Raw genomic sequence first — 20,045 nt, 5'->3', positions numbered from 1 at the left:
ACCCCACTCCAAAGGCGAGGGCATGGATAGCCCACCCAACTGTGGTTTTGTGGCCCATCCCCACTCTCTGACTGACTCGGTGATTTTCAGTCACTTGCTATTTGACACTCAAAGGCAAAGTGGCTATAAGAGGTAGGAGAAAGCCAGAGACTCCCTCACCTGGAACAGGGCATCCGCCTTGACCCCAGCAAAGACAGATCCCCTGGCAGGCACTTCAATCCACACAGCAGTCCTGGGGCGAGAGTCCTGTTCCCATCCCCATTTCACAGATGAGGAAATCGAGGCACAAAGCATGAAGTAACTTGAGTGTGCCCAGAGTCACACTGCTAGCAAGGAACAGAGCCAGAGTTTAGGCCCAGGTAGCCTGCCCTCAAAGCTTGTGTGTTACCTGCTGCCTGGTACAATCCAGAGAGAGGGAGGAACCAGTACCTGGCATAGAACTACACACCCTGGGGCTGGGGGACAGGCGGGGGTAGACAGAGGGTGGAGGCACCCTCTCCAATGCTTCTTCCCCGCCCCCCTGCAGCTTTCTCCTGCTCTCCGACGGCCACTACTTGCTGGGGCAGCCGAGCATGACAGACTGGCCAATCACCAATCAGGAGTTTTCCAAGGAGGTAAAAACGCTTTTATGAATGTATACTCTTCTTGTCATGCACAAACGCCCTTCCTTCCATCTTCAAAGGTGGTTCTGAGAATACCTGTTTTTATCTTTTGCATCAGTTGTGCTCGATTTACAGCCCCCTCAAGTTTTTTTTTTTTTCTTTTAAGACAGAGTCTGTTCTGTCACCCAGGCTAGAGTGCAGTGGCGTGATCCTAGCTCACTACAACCTCTGCCTCAGCCTCCCAAGCATCTGGGATTACAGGTACCTGCCACGATGCCTAGCTATTTTTTGTATTTTTAGTAGAGACAGAGTTTCACCATGTTGGCCAGGCTGGTCTCCAACTCTGGACCTCAAGTGATCTACCCACCTCCGCCTCTCAAAGTGCTGGACTACAGGCATGAGGCACCCTGCCTGGTCCCCAGGAGGTTTTTAACTAACATTGCTAGTGGTGTAAGTTGGGCACCAACAAGTATTAGAACCTAACTGCAGAAGTCAACATTGTTTCAACACCGGAACTTCAAGGTGTGCTTGAACCACCTGATCAAAGAAGGGGCTGGGGACCCACAGGAGTGGGGCTAAACGTGTCCTCCTGCTCCAGTTTCCTGTGAATCTGCTCCTCTGGGGACAGGAGTGGTCCCTGCCGCAGAAGACACAGGCTCTTCCTGGGGGTCCTTCTTGGTCACGTCATACTTTGAGACTGCGTGGCAGGACACTGATCACCAAGCCCCCAGATGTGGGTTTCAAAGCTGCCCCTTCAAATCAGCAATTCCCTTGCCTCATGAATATTTTAGTGTGCAATAAAGAAGCACGATGTTTACACACTGAATTAAAGCACCTGCCACTGAATCCTCCTGCTGGAATTATGGGGGGTGGGAGGAGATGGAAAAAAAATCAGTGTTTCAAAGCAGTCCTGATGTGCTAAAAATATCTCTCACTTCTCCTTTCATCTGTCTGGTCATTGTCCCAGACGCAAGCTCAGCACAGCCTGACCCGTGCAACGTATCAAATCGCTGTCTACCTCCGCTTCTTAATTGGACAAAGAGAGAATATTCTTTTTTTTTTTCTTCCTCAGACATTAGTCCAAGATTACAGACTAGGATATAGCAACCTATTATTCAAGAACAGCTTTTAAAGGTAACTGCTTCAGACTGGCACTTCAGGAAAACTTTGAAAGTAGACTCCATTTAAAAAAAAAAAATGCTTACTTTATAGATGGGAGATAACGATTCAGCCCAAGGGATCCGGCTAACTGTTGGCACAGAAGTCCCTAGCGCTACTCTCAAGCAAAGAAGATCTTGTAAGGGGAAACTCCTGCAAAATATACCTTGTGAACAAGCTACTCACACCTCCTCTTGCAGTTGCAAAGACTAATTCTACTCTATTGCTTAACCTGTGACCTTGGAAAAACTCCACCCTTCCTTCGACTGCATCCACCTGTCCCTACAGGTAGTAAAGATTAGATGGATCAGACCCACGTTTACACAACACTCCCCAGCCTCCCTTCGTTGTAGCCCCCGCCCCACCCCCAATCCAAGGTTGAAGTTCATTTCTTCTTGCAGGCTTCACTTTTCAGGATTAACCAACATTGGCCTGGCACGGTGGCTCACCCCTGTAATCCCAGCACTTTGGGAGGCCAGGGCGGGCGGATCGCCTGAGCTCAGGAGTTTGCGACTAGCCTGGGCAACACAGTGAAACCCCATTTCTACTAAAATGCAAAAAAAAATTAGCTGAGTGTGGTGGCAGGCACCTGTAATCCCAGCTACTTGGGAGGCTGAGGCAGAATTGCTTGAAGCTGGGAGGCGGAGGTTGCAGTGAGCCGAGGATCGCACCACTGCACTCCAGCCTGGGTGCCAGAGTGAGACTCCGTCTCAAAACTGAACAAAACAAAACAAAACTGAATTAACCAACACTGTGTTCTCATCCTGCTCAACACGGGTCCTTGGCCTTGCGATGCTCACCTGTGTGGACCACTCTACAGCCAACAGGTCACCTGTTTTAGACCCAGCTCCATGTCAAGTCCTGTTATGGTCCCTCGGGCATACTGACATGCACCATGTCAACCTGGGCACCTGAAAACTGACAACTGGTTTCACATTGCTTGCAATTTGCTTTTCTGGTCTATCCTTATTTATTCCCTTCACAGTGACATTCACAGGAAGAAGAAGCGACAAGCAGTCTCTTGGGGACATCCTGAGGACCCGGGAGAATGCCCTGGGCTAGGGAACCTCACAAGGGGCTCATCAAGAGATTCCAGGAGACAGAGTTCGAGACTAGCCTGGCCAACATGCTAAAACCCTGTCCCTACTAAAAATGCAAAAATCAGCTGGGCATGGTGGCACATACCTGTAATCTCAGCTACTCTGGATACTGAGGCAGGAGAATCGCTTGAACCTGGGAGGCGGAGTTTGCAGTGAGCCGGGATTGTGCTACTGCACTCCAGCCTGGGCAACAGAGCAAGACTCTATCACCAAAAAAAAAAAAAAAAGACATTCTATTCCAGAAGACTTCTGAAATGCAAGTGGCCACCATGCAGCCCTACCTGCCACCTCATTCCCGACTCTAGGGCCTTTGTGCTGCTCTCTCCGTGCTGAGAGTTCTCACCCCTACCCCTCATACCCACACATTCCTGCTCATCCCTTAGCTGGGACCTTGGAAATCACCTCCTCAGGGACCCACTGGGAAGGAGGTCCCTTTTCATGGGAGTGACTTCCCCTCTGGGCATGATTTTTCTCGGGGGGGGGGTGTGTGTGTTTCCATGATAACAGAGACCATGCCTGTGTTTTCATCACTATCATCTTCACCTCAGTGCCAACCAGTGCCTGGCACACAGTAGGTACTCAAGAAAGGCTTGCTGAAGAAACGGATGAACAATGACATCAGCCTACTTTGACCTCCTGAGTCCCTCTGATCTCTGAACATTCTGGATAAAGGACCTTTAGCAAAACCATCATACTTGCTGGTATAGCCTCTTCCTGGAAATAAAAGTATAAAAGGAGTTCAGAACGGATGTTCCAAACAAAGGGATTTATGACCTTGGTCTCATGTTCTGTTGTGGTGGTAAAATTCACTTTTCTATAAAATTAAAAATTCCTCTCTTCAACAGCATTGCCAGAGGCCCCCGGAACAAAGCAAAACTGGGTGTTTCAGAATTTTTTAAGTTTAGGAAAGGTGGCCTGCAATCTCTATTTCTCCCTCCTCTGGTGGCATTCAGGTTACATGCTTATGAAATTCATATCTAGCTCTGTGCCCAAAGATGCTTCCAGCTTGCTTGCTTCCCCCGCTCCCCGCAGGCCTGGGGAGAACACCGCCGCAGTCTGCTATTAAGATCTGCTCAGCTGTTTAATTGCACAGCCCAGCCCAGCAGTGACCTCTGCATAGCCTCTCACTTGCCAATCACATTCTCCTGCCGGCTGCCCACTCACATTCTCCTGCCGGCTTGCTCACTGCCCAAATACACATCCCTCCCCCAGTTCATCTCTTACCCCCTAACACGACAACGATCTGACTTATCCGATTTGCTGAGTTACTTTACCTGAAGCCCCACCCACCCCCCTCCACTTTTCCAGAAGTTCTCCCCACAAGAAAAGAAGGAAAGCAGCTGGCCTGGTCTAAATACAAAGGATTTACTGTCAACACCTTGAAACTTGGAAAGGGTCCATTACATGCCAGCATCAGGCTTTTGGTGGAAAAGCGCGGCGGTGGGGAGGGCAGGAAAATGCTAAGAAGAAAAGACGAAGGGGAGGAGGGAGATGAAAATCCATCAATCCTCCCTCTGAGTCTAGCTGGCCAGGACAAGGATGACACGGGACTTCTGTGAAAGAATCTGGAAATATGTCAGAGAGTTGCCTCGGGAATATCAGCATGGCGGTATATAGGGCCTAAGATCTGGGTTCGAAGACATGAGCCTGAGTGCTGGCTTTCCACCTGCTAACCACATCCCTGCCTCAGGGGAGGCTGATGTTTCCTGGTCAGTACAACAGGGATGCAGAAATCTACTTCCCAGAGTTGCCGGGAGGATTAAATGAGGTTGTGTGTGTGAAAACATCTTGTAAACTATAACCACTTTACACAGTACTCATTAGTTTCTAGTGTTACCGGTAGGTCATTTCTCTCTAACGTTTATTGTCTATCATGTGTCTAAGTGTTTATCCAAAATAAACACTATCCAACCATGGCTTTTAAGGGGTCAATGCAAGCCAGAGAGGATGGACAAAAAATAGGAAGTAATGATACAGTATAGTATGACACGTGTCCAACTGGGTGAGCAGAGGGCTATGTGGAAGCCCCCAGGGGCACGTGGCCCAGCCCTTAGGAGTCCTCGGAGACTGCCTGGAGGAGGTTTCCTCTGAACAGTGCTCTGAAGGGACAGTGGCTGTGGGCCAGGCAGAAGGAAGGAAGAGCTTCCAGACAGAGGGCAGGCACGATGGGCTGCATTTGGCTGCATCAGAGATCAACGAACAAGGGTAAGGATTGGGCGAGTCCTGAGGGATAAGAGCAGAGCACGGAGGCTGTCTGGAGCCCTGTCAATGGGAAACCTGACGGAAGCATTATGAGGTCAACCAGGCAACAGTCATATCACAAGACAACAGGTGTCTTTCTGGGTCCTGACAGTGCACTTCAGTTATGGGGCTTGAACTTACTGGAAGGCATTCATGAGCTGCTGTTCACGTCTAATAATGAAAAAAGGGGGTTCTATCATGGACTATGCCACATTTGTTTTTCTTGGTGGTTGGGATACTGGCTGTGTTATTTGCCTTTTTTGAACATACTCTTCTATACCCACAGCACATTTGCTGGATGATGGGCGCGGGGTGTGGTAATCTACACTATTCATGAGCTGTAGCCAGGTGACCCAGAACAAGGAATAGCACAAGGGTGCCCGGCTGTGGGGAATACATTCATTCTTCCCAAGTGCATGAAAACCACCACCAGAGAAAACTGGCTGAATAAAACCAAGTGGCCCCAAGGATAAAAACACCTCCAACATGAGTCATTTACTCCTGAAAAGTGAATAGGATACAAACAGAAAGCTTGGGCACAGGAGCCAGACTGCTATGACTTGAATCCTGGCCCCTCCATTTCCTAGCTGTTTCATCTTCAGGAAAGTGAGTTAACTTCCCCCAGCCTCAGCTGTCTGTCTGTAAAATGGGTCTTACCACAGGGTCTGCCACACAGGCTTGTTTATTAAAAGAGATAATCAGTATAAAGTACTTGCTGCGGAGTCTGGCACATGGTGCTCTCAACACATGGTGTTGGTGGTGTTACTATGTTTTTTTTGTTTGAGATGGAGTTCTGCTCTTGTCACCCAGGCTGGAGTGCAATGGTGCGATCTCGGCTCACTGCAACCTCTGCCTCCCGGGTTCAAGCGATTCTCCTGCCTCAGCCTCCTGAGTACGTGGGATCACAGGTGTGCGCCACCATACACAGCTAATTTTGTAGTTTTAGTAGAGATGGGTTTCACCACGTTGGCCAGGCTGGTTTCGAACTCCCGACCTCGGGTGATCCACCCGCCTCAGCTTCCCAAAGTGCCAAGATTACAGGCATGAGCCACCATGCCTGGCCACTATTTATTGTTCTTCTCTTGCAGCAATGCTGAATCCAGTCTGCTCCCACCTATAGTTTCCATGATGGAAGAATTAGAGACTTAAACACAGAAATGAATTACCTCTGTTAACCCTAACCCCAGAACACTGAGGCCACAGGAAATACAACCGCAGTGACCTGGACTTCTGCGTGAGTCATGATCAGTACATATTAGGTCACAGCTAGTCAACGCTTTATCACATGGTGGTGACATTTCAGTTTCATATGAGAGGGCTCTCAGTGAAGTGCGTGCACTAAAAATGTCATGCTGGAAAACACCCGTGATCTATCTAAAACATTGTTTCAGTGCCCTCTTATTTTTTGTTTTACTTTTTTTAAATCCCAGAGAGCAATACCATGGAATATTTCATTAGACCTTTTTACTCAAGATCCATGTTAAAAAGTTGAGGCTGTACCTCCAATATCTTTTATTTTCCTTAGTAACTTGTTATGCGACCCCACTGCCTGTGAATATATCCAAAGATTATTCTGTGTTTTAATCTGAACTCACTTTGAAGCTATTTATATGTTTGGCATGGTAACGCAATGGAGATAATAAATTCCATGCAGGTCTGACTCAGCTTTGAAAGCAGTTTTCTTAGTGACACCTTCCTCAGGATTCCCTGAGCTAACATTATGGGATCTGGTAAGTAACTTCATATTCACTCCATAGCATTTATGATCTCACAATCATTTCCTGTAGACCTAGCCTGGAAGCTAAATTTTAAAACTAGCTGTGGATTTAGAAGATGATTCATAAGCTCTGTGCATACCATGGTTATGAGTGGTGGAAGACAGAGAGACTTACATCAGTCTTCTTTACATCTTAACAGCAAGGAAAATAACAGGTTAGGAGTACTTTGTATCTACCCTCCCTGGCTTCTGGCACATTAATGAAAACCCAATAAATTCCAACACTTTGATATCTGTGTATCTGTAACGTTAAAGGCAGCCCTGGGCTGGGAGAGATGAATGTGGCAGGGCACCTCTGAGACAGCTTCTCAGTGGAGTAATGTTATTGGAGAGGTGGACAACGGGGGGAGGCTGAGGGAGTGACATCTTCAAAGGCAGAGAAAAACCCAGTGCATCAGGCAAGCAACAAGCTCTTTTTGCAACATAAAACCAAGAGGGGAGCATGGCAGGAGAAAAACTCAGGTTGTTTTTTTTTTTTTTTTCTGAAAACCACTTGCTGAAATAGAATGCCTCCTTCTGAATACTGATGTCACCAGACTATCAATTTAGGTTATATTAAACTTTTTCAGGATAGCTATCCTCAAATTTCAAAGCATGTATTGGCCAGATTTCTAAGATGTGATAGCATCTTTCACTAAGAAGTAAGGAATTTAGAATCGAGGTGACACTGGACCACGGAGTCTCTGGGGTGGAGGCAGGAATGTGCTCAGTAAGGCAGCTGGTCAGCCCCAAGGCTGCCCGGGCATGAGGCTTCTTCTGTAGGGTCTCATGGGTGCCTTCTCATGCCTTTTATTTGAGCCATATCTAACGACTTTAAAATGTTACCCCTACATCTGTTTGGTGAACTTCATCAATGTTTGTAACATCCCAGAAAGCATTATTCAGAGAAGCTGGAAAAAGGAAAAAAAAAAGGTCTCAGATTTCTGAAAATGGGGTGGATACTGACCTATACTCAGTGTTCTAGATTAAAATTCAGATTTTGGATAAAGAAAAAAGTGTTCTCTGTAATCTTAAAAAAACAAAAAACAAAAAACAACTCTTTTTGACTTTTGGGGGTTGGCGGACAGAGTCTTGCTCCATTGTCTAGACTAGAGCAGTGGCACGATCTTGGCTCACTGTAACCTCTGCCTCGTGGGTTCAAGTGATTCTCCTGCCTCAGCCTTACAAGTAGCAGGGATTTACAGGCATGAGCTACCACCCCCACCTAATTTTTGTATTTTTAGTAGAGATGGGGTTTTGCCATGTTGCCTAGGCTGGTCTCGAATTCCTGACCTCAGGTGATCTGTCCATCTTGGCCCCCCAAAGTGCTGGGATTATAGGCGTTGGCCACTATGCTTGGCCAAAACCAACATATTTTATGGATAGGAAAATCGACGCTTAGATGGGGAAAGGGCATGGGGCGATCAAAGGCGAGTCTTTTATTGCAGGCTCTGGGTTTTTCCAAGTAGCTGGTTGTATGCTGCACCACGAGGCAGACCCAGTAGGTCAGTTTCCTGTGCGGACCCCGTTGCAAACCCATCTCTAAGCCAGGAGGCTAGCAGGCCTCAGCAACCCATGGGAACTTAGGGTGCTCATGACTTAACCTGGAAAGAGGTGACTAAGCTCCTTGGTCTAAGGTCTATGCAACTAACCACTCACTGTGGACCAGAGACACTCCATGGCAGACAGCAGTAGGGCTGGTCTGGGGTGACAAGTCATGTCCTGGACGAAGGAGCCTTTCTGCTAAGGGTTCCCTGGCAGAGCATGACAATGGCCACTTGGGAATGTGACCTGGCAGTGGCAGAAGTCTTCGTTTAAAGCCCACTCCTAAGGCCTCCCCAGCACTGTGTTCCAGGAAGCCCCCTTGCTAGCCATCCCCATAAAGTTCAATGACTAAAACATGTTTTGGCAAGTAGTTTCTCTGGGTATTTAGTGTGCTGTTTACCCTCTTTCTGTACTAATACTATAAATTGCTGAAGGCTTGCTGGAAATCAAAACTACAAATTAGAGAAAAATAGGGTAAGGGAAATGTCTTTGATAGTCCACTTTGAAATTCAAATAATGATTTGAGACGTTTAAGAATTATTACATGAATAGATAGAGGGTAAAGAAAAGCGGCAGAATATTAATTATGGAATCTAGCCAGTATATTTATCATAATAAAATGTTGGGAAAAAGCATTATTGCATCCTCTGTGCATACCAATATCCAAAAAGTTCATGGACTCCTACTGCTGGATATAACAGCAAAAAGTCTTGAAATATAAAATAAAGGAAGCACCACGAATTAACTAGGGAAAGATACATGACTCAATACGCAAGGTTGGGGTATTTACTATATAAAGCAAAGTCAATTTGGATCTTTGTTTCACACTTTTCTTTTTTAAAAGACACAGGGTCTTGCTCTGTTGACTCGGCTAAAATGCAATAGCATGATCATAGCTAACCACAGCCTCAAACTCCTGGGCTGAAGGGATCCTCCCACCACAGCCGCCCAAGCAGCTGGGACTACAGGCACATGCTACCATGCCTGGCTAATTTTTAAACTTTTTGGTAGAGATGGGGGTCTCACTACATTACCCAGGCTGGTCTTGAACTCCTGGCCTCAAGTGATTCTTCCATCTTAGCCCCCCCAAAGCATTGAGGTTACAGGTATGAGCCACTGTGCCTGGCCACACCTTACTCCTCATTTGGTGAGTTTAATGTTAAAAATGAATTTTTTAAAAAATTAGATGAATATTTTCTAACTTCTGGGTAGGGAGGAATTCCTAAGCCTAAGGTAACAAATTATACAGGAAAAAAAAAAACAGGTAAAATCACTTACTCCACTACATAAAATACAAAGGTTCTAATGAGAACACATGGACATAGGGAGGGGAACATCACGCACCGGGGTCTGTCGGGGAAGGATAGCTTTAGGAGAAATACCTAATGTAGATGATGGGTTGATGGGTTGATGGGTGCAGCAAACCACAATGGCACGTGTATACCTACGTAACAAGCCTGCACACTCTGCACATGTATCCCAGGACTTAAACCACCATGATAACAATAATAAAATATAAAGGTTCTGTATTTCCAAAAAAGTGTAAGCAAAACTAAAAGTCAAAGAAGCTGGGAAAAGTATTTGCCCCAAATATCTTAGACAGACACAGACAGACACAAACACACACACACACACACACACACACACACACACACACACACACACACACACATATATATATCATAGGAACAGTCACACCCCAATAGAAAAGTTTATAACGGACATGAACAGAATATTTATAAAAGAAAACAACAGGCTGATATACACATGAACAAAGTTCAACGTTATTGGTAGAGATAAAAACATCCACATGTCTGACAAGGAGTGAACGTTCATTAAATAGCTTCTGAGCAGATGAACCAAAAATAATGTCACCTTTTTGTCTAAAGATTAAAAAAAAAAAGAGACCACTCAGTGCTGACGAAGATATGGAGAGGAGGACATTTTCATACTTGTGGAGAACTTGATTTAAGCTTTCTAGAAAACAATTTAGCAAGGTATATCAAGAATCTTACACTTAACCTTCTTTTACTCAAGAAAATTCACTGTAAGGAATCTCACCCAAGGAAATCATTAAAAATATGCCCGATTCATGTATTTGAAAGGTTAATTGCTGTAATATAAAAGTAATTTTTTTTAAAAAACTGGAAGCAAATTAGACACTCCCAAATTACAGAATTAGCACCATTAGAAATATTTTAAAAGCATTTTAAAGCATAGGGAGAACATGCCTGTTTTAAAAGTGGGTTAAAAGCACCTATACAGGCCAGGCGAGGTGGCTCACATCTGTAATCCCAGCACTTTGGGAGGTCGAGGCGGGTGGATCACCAGAGGTCAGGAGTTCAAGACCAGCCTGACCAACATGATGAAACCCCACCTCTATTAAAAACACAGAATAAACTAGGCATGGTGCATGCCTGTAATCCCAGCTAATTGGGAGGCTGAGGCAGGAGAATCACTTGAACCTGGGAGGTAGAGGTTGCAGTGAGCCAAGATTGTACCATTGCACTCCAGCTTGGGCAACAAGAGTGAAACTCCAACTTAAAAAGAAAAGTACCTATACAGAATTATGCTGATTCTGCAAATTGTGTGTAGGACAATACTGAAGGAAATATACAGAACTAATAGAGCTTTGAGGATCAGAGGTAATATGTGGAATCGAAAACAGTAAAATACAGTACGTAGCAACAGACAGTGGTGGTTGGGGGGTAGGGGGATGGGGAGATGTGAGTCAAAGGGTACAAAGCTGGAGTGATGTGGGATGAATAAATCTAGAGATTCGAAGTACAGCATGAGGACCACAGTCAAGATTATACTGCATACTGAATATTTCTTTTCTTTCCTTGGAGATGGAGTCTCGCTCTGTTGCCAGGCTGGAGTACAGTGGTGCCATCTTGGCTCACTGCAACCTCCACCTCCCGGGTTCAGGCAATTCTCCTGTCTCAGCCTCCTGAGTAGCTGGGACTACAGGCGTGTGCCACCACGCCCAGCTACTCAGGAGGCTGAGATGGGAGAATTTTTGTATTTTTAGTAGAGACAGGGTTTCACCATGCTGGGCAGGACGGTTTCAATCTCTTGACCTCGTGATCCGCCCACCTCAGCTTCCCAAAGTGCTGCGATTACAGGCATGAGCCATCACGCCCAATCCTAAATATTTCTGAATACATTTTAGGTGGGCTTAACACACATACACAAAAAAGTAACTGTGAGATGGTACATTCATAGCTGGAATGTAAGTTATTATTTTGCTATGTACATGTACCTCAAACCAGCATGTTGACACCTTAAATATACATAATAGAAAAATAAACAAATAAAAGGGGTTTTATTACAAATGGGTCAGAGTAAAAGGAAAACCACCCTATGAAAAATTGGAATAGCATCTCCTGCTTTGGAGACAGGTCGTCACTCAAGTCCTTATCCTCATCAGCCAACTTCCCGTTGGCTCTGTGTCTTCCACTGACCCTGTCTCTGTGTACTGACGTGTTTGAATGTCACCTCTCCCCCTCACAGCTGGTCCCCACCTGTCTCCCTCAAACCTGGGCTTCCTCTTGGACTGCATTTTGTGGTGAATGATACGTGATAACCCCAGCCACACTGCCTGCATCATCCTCCCCATTTCTACCCCCAATCCATCACCACGTGCGTCCTGACCGAAGCTTTCCAGTTGGCCTCCTTGCCTCGATGGCCTGTCCCCCACTCCTCCCCTTCCAAACCACTCTCGTCACTACAGTCCATCTGGCCTTTCTGAAGCACACATCTGACTGTCAAGGCTCCTGGGTAGAAACCTTCAGGCAAGCAAGGTGTGGCACTCAGACCCGTGTTCACAGTGACTGCCAAGTCTCCCATCACCCCTTCCTCACACACACACAGGTCTGCGCCTCTGGACAGGCTGTCCCACCTGCCTCCCATCCAGCTAACTCTGCCAGGCCTAACCCTCGGGGTCCATTGTGACCTCCCCTCCATCAGAAGCAGGATGGGGTGGCGGCTAAGTGTCCCAAGCCCTGAGCATGCTGTTGTCATGCTCCCATGGCACTCATCACATGCTGTGATTCTGTTTCTGTATCTTTGTCTCCTCTACCAGACTGTGAGTACCCAGGCAGGTAGGCCCTCAGGGTTTGTAGAATGAACAAATGTTTCTACCGCCCCAGCAGACTTATCCTGCTCTCATCTTGAAAGGGGTATCAAACCAAGATTTGGTAGCTTCCAAAGTATTATATCATCCTCACAAGTGAGACAGTCTTCCTTACCTTTAATCACCCAGCAAATTTATGTATTATATACTGTCTGTCATGACACTACCTCTGGTTTTATTTGAACCTACTTACTCCTGCGAAGTCTATCACAGGAGTGTATTCGCATCACTAAACACAACAATCATTTCAAGTACTGAACACCAGGCAGTGTTCGAGGCCCCGGAATATACGTACAAACCAGACTGTTACTACCTAAAGGTCATTAGCAAGAAATCCTCCGGCCTCTGATCACTGTGGAATAAAACCCTCAGTTAACTTTATGTTTTCCTGGAAGGGCATGTGATTTCTGTTGCTTGTGTATCAGCTTTTCACAATTGCCCCAAATCATTTTTCAAGTGTGACTCAAACAGAACGCCGTGATGAGTCTGACGAACACTAAGTCCTGTTTTCTTACCCCTCTATGTCATACTGCTTTTCATATACCCAAGGATCATGACTGTTTTTCCCACAACAGCCTTACAGCATTGACTTAAATTTAGCTAGTGATAAAGGCTGCATTTTTTAAAAATGATGTTTCTTTTGTACGTAACCATGCTATCTTACATCTATCCCCACCAAATTTCTCCTCCTACTGTAGAATCATTTTTCTGCTTTGTTATAATGGTTATGAATTATATTTCTGGAGCTGAGACGATTCTGAGTCCCACCTAATGTGGTAGCATACACAATGGAAAAATGAAAAGAGATCTCACAGTTTTATATTGTACGAAAGCCATAGACAAATATATGTATGAAAACTCTTCCCAACTCCTTCATGTTGAGTCTTCAGCTCTCTACCTGAATTCACAACGTACTTTACAGATACACACGGTTCATGTTGAGGGACCCTGGGCCATCTGTCTGCAGGCTCTGGTATTAACCATGCTCTTTATTTATTTAGTATTAGTCATGTATTTTCTCCACCCTTTGTCTTTGGCTCTGCACCCCCACCTAGCAACCACAATGACTTCTTTTTGACCTGGATGCCTCCTCCTTCTTAATAACAGTGTTTCCTGGGAAGCTTAAGAACAGTAGAGTCGTCATGAGGGGTCAGTCCAGGGCAGCGTTCTTAATGGTGGGTACATGGATATGTGCCTCTGGGTCTGTAAAAGGGCAGGCGAATGTTTGCATACAGGCGTGGGAAAAGGGTTCATGGCTTCCATCAGAATCTGAAAGGGGTCTAGCACCCTGGAGAGGTTAACAACACTAACTCTCGGGCATTCGGACACAGGACAGCACACTGAATAAACAGCACCAGCATGCCTGACTCAGCCTTTTACTAAGCTACCTCCCAAGGGAATGAGAAATTCAATAGTAATTATACACCCAGCATCTTCTGGAAGGCAGCTATGCTCACCACTATACCACCAACACGCCAAACATCTCTTGAATAATTAAGATCATAATTTGAGGGTGTGATGGGGGAAGTCCGGCATAGATGACATTATACAGAGGCCATAATCTAACACTTTAAACATCAAAGCTATCTTTTCTCAGTTTCTGCTTTCATCCACTTGCAACGTACTTTCTTTGTCCTCTTCTGATACTTTTAGCTTATTTGATAACATTGGTTGAAAACCAAAACATCATGAATCACAAGTTTCTCTACATTTTGTTAGTAGCTCAAAGCACATGCCTTTCATTAACTGTTGGTAATTATATGATTTTTTTCCAGAATATACTGGTACCTTGTACACTTGTGTTTAAATAGCATTACAAAGACCATTTTAGTGTACGTACGTCAAAACCAAAACTGCCTTTATGTCAGTATGCTGCAGACATCTATGAGTATACATCTTAATTCTTAACTTTCGTTGTTGTCTGTGTTGTCTTTTAGAATCATTAGCACATCCACAGTATTTTCTATAGGTAAATATGCAATGCATTAGAAACGTACTGGGGGAAATGCTCTTCAAAGCATTGCCCTAGACGAAGCACCATGTAGGCATTTAGAAGCAAGAAATAGTGAAATCAGAAAATGCTGTCATACCTACTCACCACTGAACGGTCGTACGAAGGATCCCCAAGCGCAGGCTGGACTCGTCCTGGAAGCAGAGGATTGGATTCCATCAGGAGAAGAGGCAAGTAGAAATGCCAAATGCCAGCGTTCCCTCCGCCAGCTCATCTTATTTAGCAGACACACAGATTTTGGAATCCTCCAGGACTAACAATAAAAACCACACTAGGTTGTTTTCCTAATTCCTATGAAATGAGTCAGTAGGTCAAACATCTTATCCACTCCGGACAGAGAACAGTTCCTTGAGCTCCACTCCCTGTTTCCAGTAACCCTATTCCCTGTCTGGGCCCCTGGATAACAGTGCTGCCAATAATGCATGGAGACCTCACCGGGCTCTGAGAGAGCCACGTGGAGATCGACAGAAAGTTAGCTGCCTTCACGGGATAGTTTCCCTTATGAATATTTAGGAAGAAAAAAGTCCACTTAAGAGTAACATGAGGATCAAGTTTCTTCATTTAAAGAGTCAGCATAACTTTTTCTCTGTTGAGACTATTTCTTTCTTTCATACAGGAGGACCTGAATGATGCTGAAAATAAATATAGAAAATATAGTAACTGTACCTTTAAAAGCCCCACAAACCACTTCCTTCTGTAAAACACCCTTTCCTCCTCCAAAGGTCTAGTATATTCAAAAGATTCACTGATTATTCGAAGAATTCATATTCTTAAAAACCCTTCACAGCTGTCTGAGTCCTGCAGTTCCATGCTCTGTATCATATAAAGCAGAAGTGTTTAAGAGCTTGCTAGCCATCCTTTAAATCCATGACTCAAGACGACCAACACTGGGTTACCAATAACCTTCAGAAACTACCACCTACTCACCGAGTGTAACCGTTCTTGTAGTTAGCGACCTTTGCATAGGAAATCACCAGCTCCTGGCAATGAATCCATACTTCCAAGAACTCACGAATTCAGGCAAATATATGGACATACATCTCTAAATAGAGATACAGAGGTCTGCTGTGACAGTTCAGTAGGAGACTGGAAATACTTTTGCTTTCTGTATCGACAGTACTTTCTTTCCTTTTTAAAGAGAAGGTTTCGTTTTGATCTTGAGAAATTCTGATAAAACCACCAACTGAAAACCTGCCATTGTAAAGGAGGGATTTCACAACGTTCATTCCAAAAAACTGTGGCTATTCATTTGTGGAAGTGATTCACTGCAAAAGAATCGCTGTTTGGGGGTGGAGGGAGCGTTGATTTTTAGAAGCCAGCCTGCCCTCTGGAAAGTGAGCAGGAACCTCCGAGATGGCAGCCACGTGCCTTCTGACCCCCAGCCCTGCTCCCTGAATCACCACCACTTGAGATGACATGCAGTGACCAATTTCCTCTTAAAACTCCCCTCTGTATACAAAAACCCTATGATCCATGCACCCTGCGTCTAATCCTCTGCGATGGGGCCAGTCTGCAGATCCGTCTGGGCGGGCTGCAGTAGCATTCTCCACCTGCCAACACTCAGTTGCTGGTGAGTAACCAGCATACGGACACTCACTTCCTGTGAGTATTTCTGAAAGAGCTTATGATATTTCCTTTTAAAAAAAAAAAGTGGGGAAGAAAGCCACTCAGGGAGGAGAAGCAACTTCAACAAGCACAGCTAAAAGCATGCAACGTGATCGCTGTTGACCAGACACGCCTAATTTTAATTTGGTTTCTCAACCCCTGTGTAATTAAGACAGCCCAAAGAGAACAGCATCAAGAGGGGGAAAAAAAAACACAACAAAAAAAGACATTTCACAAATGCTTAGACCTTCAGTGCGCGTGACCAGAAAAGTAATTTTAAGATTCAAGTGAACCAATCTGAGGCTGGTTGGAGCATTAACCCTTCAAGGAAAGAGAAAGAGTTATTTTTGTTTGTCCCCAAATTTCAAATACGGAATTCATCTTCCCAACAAGGCACTAAGATGCCGAAAATCAGCCTCTGAATGCCATCCCCTGAGCTTATGAGATGAAAAAAACTTCTTCAGATTTGTCCATGATGGGGACAGAAAAATACCTATTTATGAGACCCAGCCACATTAACAGAGCAGCCGACACCGTGTTCACACTCGGCCTTCTTTGAAAACCGACCACTAAGGCTAAAATGTGACAGTTTGTATTTCTCTCAGCTATAGCCAAACCTGTTAATTTATGTCAGAAAGAGCAGCATTTCTTGACAACTGGGCAAAGTGAGTAAGAAAAATTGCTTTTATCCCACCTTACAGAGTATCAATGGTGACAAAGCCCACTTTCTGAAATCAGTAGACGTTCTGCAGAAAGAACAGATTTTTCAGAGCCTGTCCTTCAGCTTCAGGCTGTGACTGTGCTTCCAATTTGAGGCCTCCATGTGCCTGCATGGTGGGGAGGGGGCTTTTGAAGGGGGAAGGAGGAAAATACAAGCTTCTACTTAATGGGCACTGAAGGATAAAACAAATCACCCAAATCCACACCTGTATTTATCACACAATACACAGAAGCCCTTAACCTGTAACATGGCAACACTTTGCCACTTAGACCCCAACTCTTTTATTTCACATTTTTGGACACTCGAGATAAATATTAAAAAAATATATATAAAAACATAATCTGCAATTTATACTCTGGAAGGGAATTTTCACTAATGTGATTTTTTTTTTTTTTTTTTCCTGAGACACTCCTATTGCCCAGGCTGGAGTGCAATGGTGCAATCCTGGCTCACGGAAGCCTCGACTTCCTGGGATGTGATACGCTTTTATAATATTTACCAAACTGATATTTTAACAAGAAAAATATGGAAATCATTTGCCTGATATATTTCATTTATTTATTTTAGAGATAGGGTCTCACTTCATTTCATCTCAGCCTCCAGAGTAGCTTAAACTACAAGTGAGCACCACCATGCCCAGCTAATTTTTGTATTTTTTGTAGAGATGAGGTTTCATTCACCATGTTGCCCAGGGTGGTCTCTAACTCCTGGCCTCTAGCGATTCTCCCACTTTGATCTAAAGCGCTGGGGTTTATAGGCATGAGCCACCATGCCCAACCCAAATTGGGGTTGAGTAAAAAAAAAAGCACCTATAATTGGAAGTAAATTTTTATTTTAGAGCAACTACACTACATAATAATCATCTCCTTAGTCCCTGCCCACAAGACCTTATGAGCCTCCTCATTAGAAAAAAAGGAGTATTCTTTGATAGGGTCAAAGAAACAGAAACCCTTTACATGGAGAGAATTTTAAGTATCTACAATTTTTAAAAATCCCATTGATACTGATCTCAGCAAAAGAATAAGCTTTGATTACAGGCCTGACCACTACTCAATGATTAGAGTATCGTCTCTTCTCTCTTACTTAGAAGGGAGCTTCCCTCTCCCACTATGCCAGGTATACACATAAGTTCACAGCTCTCAGTATTTCTGTGCAATTTGTTCCTATTTCAGACGGCATTTCAGAAAAGTTCCCCTTAAGTCCTGGGCAGCCAATGCAGACGTTTTAAAAAGAGGAAAAGCAGAGCAAAACAACAAAAAGATCATGAAATAGCAGCCTGGGGGTAGGGGGAAGCAGAGAGAGCATGAATCTAACAGATGCAGCAGTTGCAAAAAAGCTGCTATCCTTTAGAAACTCCTGTTAATTTGGCGACCTAAAGGGAGCTGTTTCTAAGGCTGGATATTGAGAATGTGATTAAACCATGGAGGCTGGCCAGCTCCTCGCTAGGCTGTGGACACCATTCAAGTGTTATAGAGTCCACCCTCTCCAAACAAAGGAAAACCCATGACAAATGTCCTTCATGTTTAACATTTACTCAGTTATCTTTTAAACAATGAAACAGAATGCACTCTTTCGTGGCACTTTTATAGGCAGGGGGGAGAGTGGTCTTGCCACAGAAGGGCACCAGCCACTGGGAAGTCCTAAGGTGGTGTTCAAGTTCCGGTTCATCTTTTTGCTGATTTGCTGTGGTGCATATCACCCAACCTCTCTAAGCCAGTTTAATCATCTGCAAGAACAGAACACTGACATGCAGGGCCAGCTCCGAAGCTGCCAAGAGCTGCCCATTGTCCATTCGCTTAATCTTCACAGCAGCCCTGGAGGTAAGTTCTATTTTTATCCTCTTCCTACAGATAAGGAAACTGAGGCCCTGGGAGCTTAAGGATGCACCCAGGTTACACAATCAGTAGGTGGTGGAGCCAGGATTCAGAGCCAGGAAGCTTGACCTTGACTCCATACTGCAGAGCCTGCCCTCAGCATGTCTGCCAGTAACACCCAGGTTGGCTGTGCAGCAAGGAAAACAGCACGTAGGAAGCTACCTTAAAACCTACAAAGACTATAAAAACACAAGTCAGATTTTTAATCATGTCACATGCAGATATATTCTCTGTAAAAATTTAATGAAGATTCAGGGCAGCTCAGCAGTGGTAACTCTGTTGATCCTCTGAAAACAGTTTCATGTAACTTGCAAGTTACTTATTTGCACACCATGTGTGGTTCTGAGTTTTAGAGGTAGAAGGGATTCAGAGACCCTGTTTTCAGTCGGGGTGGTTCAGTGGGGTTCCGAGACACAGAGCTGAAGCCTGAATCTTCATCCTTTAACTCCCAGCCCAATGATGCACCACTGTGTCACAGCCACAGGTGGTGATGAATGCATCTGCATGAAGCTCTACATTTTACTGTCAGGCATCCATCCATTTGTTCACATAATTCATGTGTGTGTAATACTAACCTTCAGAAATCAATGTCACTTACAGTATTTTTCTCATTACAACATCTTCAAGCTTTAAGATGAAAAGGATGAAGAAAGAAGTCTTTTCTAAATATTTCCTTCCTGTGATTTGCTTTTTTATTCAAGGAAAAACAAAGCCTCTATTAAAGTTCTGCTTATGATGAATGTAACTGAGGTTCTATCCGATTCTTTGCTTTAATCTATAAACTTGTTCACAAGAACAGCCTCTTTGATGTCCACAGGCTGCTCCTCCCAAGTGCCTGCAGATCATGGCTGCGGGAGTCACTGGAAGGAGCCTGCCTCAGAGGCAGTTTGGAGGCTTCCGGCTTTAATATGAAAAATGATTTGGTCATTTAAGACAGAGTCTCGCTCTGTTGCCCAGGCTGGAGTGCAGTGGCATGATCATAGCTCACTCCAGCCTCAAACTCATGGGCTCAAGTGATCCTCCTGCCCCAGCTTCCTGAGTAGTTGGGACTACAGCTATGTGCCACCATATCTGGCTACAATTTTTTGGTATTTTTTTTTTGTAGAGAAGGGGTCTTGCTATGTTGCCCAGGCTGGTCTTGAACTCCTGGATTCAAGCAATCCTTTCACTTCAGCCTCCCACAGCACTGGTTCACAGGTTCACAGGTGTGAACTACCAGGCCTAGCCTATTTACTCTTGAAAGAAAAAGTAAGTTTTTATTTCGTTTTCAAGCCTTTCATGCTGTTTACTCTACACT

General features: G+C 44.7%; 1 protein-coding gene and 1 long non-coding RNA gene across 3 annotated transcripts in view; one reads left to right on the top strand and one right to left on the bottom strand.

Moving 5' to 3' along the window:
• LOC108307292 overlaps window positions 1-20,045 on the bottom strand; it is a 242,332-nt gene that overhangs the window by 26,885 nt on the left and 195,402 nt on the right. The window contains exon 5 of one of the 2 annotated variants that reach the window (XR_005200971.1): window positions 11,488-14,682. The exons of the other annotated variant lie outside the window; for it this stretch is intronic. The gene's annotated coding sequence lies outside the window, so the exon portion shown is untranslated. Of the gene's footprint in view, window positions 1-11,487; window positions 14,683-20,045 lie in introns of those variants that run through there. 2 annotated transcript variants of the gene reach the window in all.
• Window positions 6,058-16,140, top strand: LOC119471874. Its single transcript, XR_005200973.1, has 2 exons — window positions 6,058-6,831; window positions 14,507-16,140. It is a non-coding gene; the product is annotated as an uncharacterized LOC119471874 (long non-coding RNA).

The sequence above is a fragment of the Cebus imitator genome, unplaced genomic scaffold (assembly GCF_001604975.1).
Source record: "Cebus imitator isolate Cc_AM_T3 unplaced genomic scaffold, Cebus_imitator-1.0 Scaffold77, whole genome shotgun sequence".
NCBI lineage: Eukaryota > Metazoa > Chordata > Mammalia > Primates > Cebidae > Cebus > Cebus imitator.
This window is presented reverse-complemented; position numbering and strand designations above follow the sequence as displayed.